The following is a 7,674-nucleotide window of genomic DNA, read 5'->3' as shown; positions in this document are numbered from 1 at the left end:
CCTGGGCTCTGACCCGTGACCCCGGCCCCAGAGTGAGCCCCCCCGCGAGGGTTAGGGAGTCATTAGCCCGGATTAGGGCGGGTGGCCCAGTGACTAAGAGGCATTTGCAACCTGAGCTCCCGCCCTGGGCACCCGAGCGGGGTGGCGGGCACCCTCTCCCTCCCTAGCCCTCCCTGAGATGGCCAGCGTTGGCTGGGGATAGATGGTTGTCCCTCCGCACAGACCCCACCCCAGTCCCGCCCAGCCCTGCTCCTGGCTGAGATCTGCACTTCCCAAAGCCAAGTCTTGCCCCCCAAGTGGAGCCCACTTCTTGGGGTGTCCCAGGCTTCCCATTCGGCGGCAGCCCGCTGTGCTGGGCCCTGAGTTCCAACCCCACCCTTGCAGGTAGCCTTCTCGGTGACCTGGACACGTTAAGGTCCCTGAGCTCCAGGTTCCCTACGGGACTGTGGTAAACTCATTGTTAGGAAAAACCGCAGCGAACACTTAGCAAGAGGCCATGCAGAGCGTGGAAGCTGCTCGCGTGGGCCGTGGACCAGCAGCACCGCACCGCCAGTAAGCTTGGTAGAAATGCAGCGGCTGGACCTCAGGCAGATGCCCAACCTGCTGAGCCAGCCTGCATCCCCCCCCCCCCCAAGATTTTATTTATTTATTCATGAGAGACACACACAGAGAGGCAGAGACACAGGCAGAGGGAGAAGCAGGCTCCATGCAGGAGCCCGATGCGGGACTCGATGCCAGGACCCCGGGATCATGGCCTGGACAGAAGGCAGACGCTCAACTGCTGAACCGCCCAGGCGCCCCTAGCCTGCGTTTAAAATAAAAGAGATTTATTTAATTAATCTATTTGAGAGAGAGAGTTGAGTGAGGAGCCCAAGGTAGACAGATCCAAGACCCCAGGACCTGAGCGGAAATCAAGAATCAGAGGCTCAGGGATGCCTGGGTTGAGCATCTGCCTTCAGCCCAGGGTGTGATCCTGGAGTCCTGGGATCGAGTCCCACATCGGGCTCCCTGCATGGAGCCTGCTTCTCCTTCTGCCCGTGTGTCTGCCTCTCTCTGTGTGTGTCTCTCATGAATAAATAAATTAGAAAAAAAAAAAACCAAAGGAATCAGAGGCTCAGTAGTCTCGGCCCCCCAGGCGCCCCCGGCCTGCATTTTAACAAGATCCACAGGAGATTCCAGTGCGCTCCGGAGTCTGCCCAGCGAGCGGAGGGGGGGGGGGCAGGACCTGCCTGCAGACCCTGTCTGCCTCCTACCACGCACTCACCTTGGGCACGTTACGGGGCGCACTTTCCTCCTCTGTAAACGTCGAGAATAAGAGTGACATAGTGTGCTTCTAGGGACTGTGAGCATCAAACAACTGAAAAATGAAAAAACACTCCTCCCCCCCCAATCACCCCACACGGCAGAGGGCCTGGTACAGAGAAGGACTCCCTCGAGGACAGTCCAGCGTAAGGGGCTCCCGCATCTGGCCTTTGTTGCCTCTCCAGCCTCCGCCACTGTCCCAGAAAGCAGCGCCCTGCCCTGGTACCACCGTCCTTCCAGAGACCCCGTCTCCCTCTCTCCGTGTTCCCCCCGCAGGGAAAGGACACGTGTCCGCCAGTGTCCACCACCCTTAGGGCTTTACACACAGGAGGTCACTAATGAGCACCTGTCCCGCCTGGGCTGACCCGCCCTTGTTGCTCTGTGTGGGGGCAGGGGGGCTTAAAGGGAGTCTAATGACAGCCTGTATTAAGTACTTGCTGTTTCTAATCCTTGCTGCATACTTTACGTGGTTATTCATTTAGTGCTCAAACAGCTCTGAGTGAGGGACACTCTCTTATTATGCCCGTTTTTCTGATGAGGAAGTGAAGGCTCAGGGAGATGAACTCAGTGGTCCAGGTTCCCACCGCTGGCAGGTGGCTGACCTGGGATTTGGCTTTATCTTTCTGCCCTGCACTGTGACACTGTCTCTTCTTTATTTTTTTTTTTTTAATATTTTATTTATTTATTCATGAGAGACAGAGACAGAGAGAGAGAGAGAGAGAGAGAGGCAGAGACACAGACAGAGGGAGAAGCGGGCTCCCTGCATGAAGCCAGAAGGGGGACTCGATCCTGGGACTCCAGGATCAAGTCCTGGGCCGAAGGCAGGCGCTAAACCGCTGAGCCACCCAGGCATCCCCCATCTCTTCTTTATTAAGTCTCGGGGTGGGGGAGGGCCGAGAGCAGTGAAAGGACTGGGGTGAAGGGAATCTAACCTGGGCCTGGACTGAAGTGGGGTCAGAGGTTCTCCTTTGCCTGCCCCGTGGGGAGGGATTTAACCATGGTATGGGGTAGGAGGGAGGGAAGGGAGGAGTGGGAGAGAAAAGGAGGATGTGTATGAATGGGAGTTGGTTATTTCTAGAGCTCTTCTAGCTATTTCTAGAGCTCTTCTTCCCCGTTTTCCAGATGGGGCGAGCGAGGCTAACTGCCTTTCTGGGAGTCCCACGGTCAGAAGCTGAGCCTCCCAGTGTGTTTCCCTCTCCCAAGACTTTGGCTGCACCCGGCATCTGGGCCAGGACCTAGCCCTGCCCCAGTCTCTTCCTGCCCCTCCCAAGACTCTCCCTTAATCCCTTCTGCTTTGGCCTGACCAGGGGAGGTGGCTCAAGATCAAAGGCCCAAAGGAAAGCTGGGGGCGGTGTTCGGCCAACATGCCTCACTCAGGTGGGGAGACAGGCTTCCCAGGCGGCCAGCAGAGGGTGAGCCCCTTGCCCTGCCTGCTCGAGGGGAGACCCCATGTGAGTCTGGATTCGAACCCTGGACTTTGTGATTTTAGGGATGGGCTCCCAACCTCTAGTTCTCCCAGGATTCCAGGGAGGTTGGTCCTGTCACCTATTCCCAATTGGGGAAACTGAGGCTGAGTGTCTGTATTTGTTTCCTGTGGCTGCTGTAACAAATTGCCAGAAAGCTGGTGGTTGAGCAACACGCATTTATTATTTTATAGTCCCGGAGGTCAGCATCCTGACATGAGTCTCACGGGGCTAAAATCAAAGCGTCAACAGGGCTGCATTCCCTTCAGGTAGCTCTAGAGGAGGATCGTTTCCCTGCTCTTTCTAGTTTCTGGAGGCTGCTCACATTCGTTTGTTCCTGCCCTCTTCCCCCAGCTCCAAAGTCAGCAGCGTTGCGTCTCTCTACGCCGAGGAAAGCTTCTCCTCACCCAAGGTCGGCCCACCTGGAGAAAGCAGGTTATCTCCTTATCTCAAAATCCTTAACTATAATCCCATCTGCGAAGTCCCTTCTGCCTTTTTTTATGAGTTCCAGGGATTAGGATGTGGACCCGTTGAGTGTGGGGGTGGGTGTTATTTTGCCTAGAACAGAGGGGTTAAGTGATCTGTCCAAAGCCACACAGCCCAGGAGTGGCAGAGCTAGGACTTGAACCCAAACCCCAAGCCCCGAATCCTGGCGACCTCTCCTGCCACACTCCTCTGCTGCTGTGGTTCTAACCTTATGGATTGGGTGAAGGTTTCCTCAAAAGTGTCAGGAGGCTTCTAAATTAATAAATCACTTTATAAATGAAGATGTCGCAGTAGACAGGTGCTCAGTAGACACCGTTAGTTGGAGGACAGAAATGCCAAAGGTACATGGAGGAGGAATTGTCCCGTCCCCCCCTCTGGTGTCACTGCTGCTCTCGAAGAGTCAGTCTTTCCTCCGAAGCTGGTGAGAAACAGGAGCTTGTTTGTGAGAGACGTGCTTCCTCTCAGATGACAGTAGGAGGGCTGGCCTGGCTCCAACCAGTCTTCCACTGTGGGTGCTTTAGCTCGGCCTCCGGCCTCCGTGCTAATCCGGTTGCCTCTAGGACTTCCCCCTAGATTTGCATCTTGGGGTATAACCATCAGGTTTTCTTTAGGAAAAACTGGGCAATAGGGATGGAGCTGGAGGGGGTGCCTTGCTGGAGATCTAATGATGGGCAAGGCAGATGCGGTCCCTAACCCAAAGGGCCTAGTTTTCCAAGTGTGCGAAGTTGTTGTTACCATTTTGTAAAGATGCTAGTATCAGAGGAGCCTCTGGGACTTTCCCAAGACCACACAGTGGTGGAGCTGGGACTTGAACGTGGAGCCTCCAGCTCTCTCCAGGATGACCCCGGGCCTCTCCCTCCCCACAGTAGCTACCTTCTGGTTAATGGGCCAGACTTCCTTCTGGTGCGCTCAGGAGCCACGTTTGATGTTGCTCTTCCTGGCTCCAGGAGCCGACAGGCCCTCCTCAAATTACCGCTGGTAATTGGGGTGGAGAATTAATCACAGCTTTGAGGTTCCACTTTCCCCTCCGGCAGCCCTGCACTGCTGCCCAGAGAGGGAGGCGGAGCCCCAGCACCGGGTAATGATTTTGTGTTCTGGGATGAAGCCATCGGGAGGAGGGCAGGCCAGCTCTGCTCTGTGTGTGCATATGTGTGTGGGCGCATTTGGGCGTGCAGCGTGTGTGTGTGTGTGTGTGTGTGTGTGTGTGTGGTGGGGGTCTGTGAGTGTTAGAAGTAACCCTGGGCAGGGTTGGGGACTCCCCACTGGAGACCTTGTTCCACCTGTCCCTAGCTGGGTCACCAGGGCCTCAGTTTCTTTAACTGTAAAACAGGAGTGATCCTTGCCTTGGTCCTTCATCTTCCTTAGGAGATGTTTGTGAGCAACGTGTAAGACCACAAGGACAAAACTGCCTGGGGGGAAAGGGAAGGATGCCCTGTAGAGACAGAATGGCCTGTGGTTAGGGTGCAGCCTGCTTCTGTTCAAGTCCCAGATCCCCCGCCTGGGTGGCTCAGGTCATGATCCCAGGGTCCTGGGATCGAGTCCCTTATCAGGCTCCCTGCGTGGAGCCTGCTTCTCCCTCTGCCTGTGTCCCTGCCTCTCTCTCTGCGTCTCTCATGAATAAATAAATAATATCTTTAAAAAAGTCCCAGATCCTCTCTTCACTAGCTGCATGCCCTTGACTTCACCTCTCTTGGCCCATTTCCTCATCTACAAAATGGGGAGAATGTTGGAAGCGACCAAAATTCATCAGATCTAACACTTCCGTAATTGTCCAACACCAGCATATCATGTCCCATAAATCAAGAAAAAAGGCGACCAACTAGGACACAGTGCTTCCTTGCGCTGAGGTTAGATTTTATTTTTCCTGGAAGAGCTCTTTTAGACGACATTCTTTATCATAAGTCAGTCTTGTGGATTCATGACAAGGAATATACACATGAAATATAGGCAAGTCGGTTAAGATATTCCTCAAACATCTTCATATTCAGAGTCCAACTTTCTTGGATCACTTTTCAGCTCAGACTTGCCAGGGAACATGTTTTCCCATGACTTTGTCCTCTGTGCCAGCAGGAGTGTGTGCGGAGGTGTTGGCAGCATCTTTAAAAGAGAGCTTGTCCTACAGTGCAGTTCCTTTCAACCCCTTGACCCTCCTGCATCCCCGGGGGCCCTTTGCCATCAAACTGTGCCACCTTAAGAGGCGGAGAGATTCAGAAGAAAGGTGACAGGTTGCAGCCCCTCTGCCACCTTGACAGGGCACGGTGACTACGGGGATCCGAGAACAGACTGGACATGAGCTGGGAAACAGTAGTTCCCTAAGGAAGATGTGCAGTGGCACTGTGGGGTCATGACAAGGGGACATTGGGCCAGGGCAGCCAAGACTTCACAGCTGGAAACCAGGCAGGGATGCAGGGTCCTCAGGATGGTCAGGAGCCACATGGCATGATGTTCACCTCTGATTCTGCCCAAGTGCTGATGGCCCCAGGTCTGGTCAGCAAAGTTCTAATGTTGTATTTATTATTTTTTTAAAGATTATTTATTTGAGAGAGAGAGAGAGCGTGCACAAGAGAGATCATGAGCAGAGGGAGGGGCAGAGGTACAGGGTGAAGCAGACTCCTCCTTGAGCAGGGACCTGATGCGGTGGCATGATCCCAGGATGTTGGGATCCTGACCTGAGCTGAAGGCAGACACTCAACCAACTGAGCCACCCAGGCGTCCCTATAATGTTATATTTAAGTCATTAACTAGGATTTAAATACTACTAAGAAAGGAGGAAGGGGTGAGGAAAGGGGAGGAATGGAACTCACCCAGATGGATGGAACTCACCCTGATTTGCCCAAAGCAGACAAATCCTAAGTGGCTGAAAATAATCTGATATGACTGAGGTTACCCGTTGGGTGGCTTAGGTTTCCACCAGCAGGAAACAAGGAGCTGGAGACATAAACTCCGTCCAGTTGCAGAAAAACAAAATGTTTCTTGCATATGTGAGTTTGTGTCCTGGGAAATCCACACGCATTGCATGTTCAAACGCACACGCCTACGTATGCAGATGGGTGTTCATGGCCATATTGATACATGCAGGAAAAAGAATCAAAGGAGAGACATCCAAAGGTAACGGGTGTCCTCTGCATGGGGGCCACCTCGGTTTTTAATCCATCGGCACACGGGCTTTGTTGTTGTAACAAAGGCCAGAGAAACTGTAGTTCCCAGGAACGGGTGCAGGACATGGACAGTTCAGGACGGACGTGGGTGCTGGTTGACATTTAAGATCCCAGGCTCCTTCTGACTTGTTGCTCTGCCCTCCCCCATATTTGGCTTCCACCTTAGGACCTCACCTGGCTGCCCAGGTCCTTCCCTCACATCTGCATTCCGCCTGGTGGGAAGGCAGACTGGGATAAGGAGGACAGATTTTGTTCTTTCTTCTTTTTTTTTTTTGTTTGTTTATTTATTATTTATTTATGATAGTCATACAGAGAGAGAGAGAGAGGCAGAGACACAGGCAGAGGGAGAAGCAGGCTCCATGCACTGGGAGCCTGATGTGGGATTCGATCCCGGGTCTCCAGGATCGCGCCCCGGGCCAAAGGCAGGCGCCAAACCGCTGCGCCACCCAGGGATCCCTTTTCTTCTTTTTTTTTTTTTTAAGGGCACAATCCCAAAGTGGCGCATGGCGCTACCTGTCACGGGACTCAGATGTAGCCTGGTCACATGGTCTTGATGGCTACAGGGGATGCTGGGAAATGGAGTCTTTCCTGGGCAGCCACGTGTCTACTCTTCAAAGGATCTGGATGAGGGACATCTAGCAGTCGGCCGCATGGGTGGCCTTCTGTGTTCCTTTCTGTCTTCCACAGTTAGTGAAATCATCCCGCCCTGTACTGCTGATGCCATTTTTACCTGGTTTTTCCTTCCTTGCCTGATGGGAGGCAGTGTGGGGTCTGATCTGGGTTTAAATCCTGGGTTTAAATTTGCCACCATCTGGCTGGGAAACTTAAGACAGGTGCCTTCAACTCCTTGTGGTGGACACTGTTGTGTGCTGCCCAGATGCTCCCTGCCCCTGCAAAACCAAACAAAATCCTGAAGCGCACGTGCCCCAGCTGTGAGGAATATTGGGTGACCGAGGGCTGTCCTGTGGGTCCCTCTCCAGGAATTGCCCTTAGCCAGAGGGAGCTGCCTTGCCCCAGGCTATGCTGCTTTCCTGGGGCAGCCCCCATGCAGTGACATGCCAGTGTGGGGGTACAAGGCCCACCCGTCGCCTCAGTGGAGGACGTCTCTGAAGGACATTCCAGCTGCAGAGCCTCCAGTGGGGTTGGCCGAGGTCTCTGTCGGGGATGCCGTCCAGCCCAGCTTCTCCCTCCACCCAACCCAGCTCTTTGGCCCCCCGCCACCCCACAGGTCCGGGCTGCGACCACCCCTCAGTGAGCTCCCTTTG

This window comes from Vulpes lagopus, chromosome 8 (genome assembly GCF_018345385.1).
Source record: "Vulpes lagopus strain Blue_001 chromosome 8, ASM1834538v1, whole genome shotgun sequence".
NCBI classification, from domain to species: domain Eukaryota; kingdom Metazoa; phylum Chordata; class Mammalia; order Carnivora; family Canidae; genus Vulpes; species Vulpes lagopus.
The sequence above is the reverse complement of the archived record's forward strand: the minus strand, read 5'-3'. Positions refer to the sequence as shown.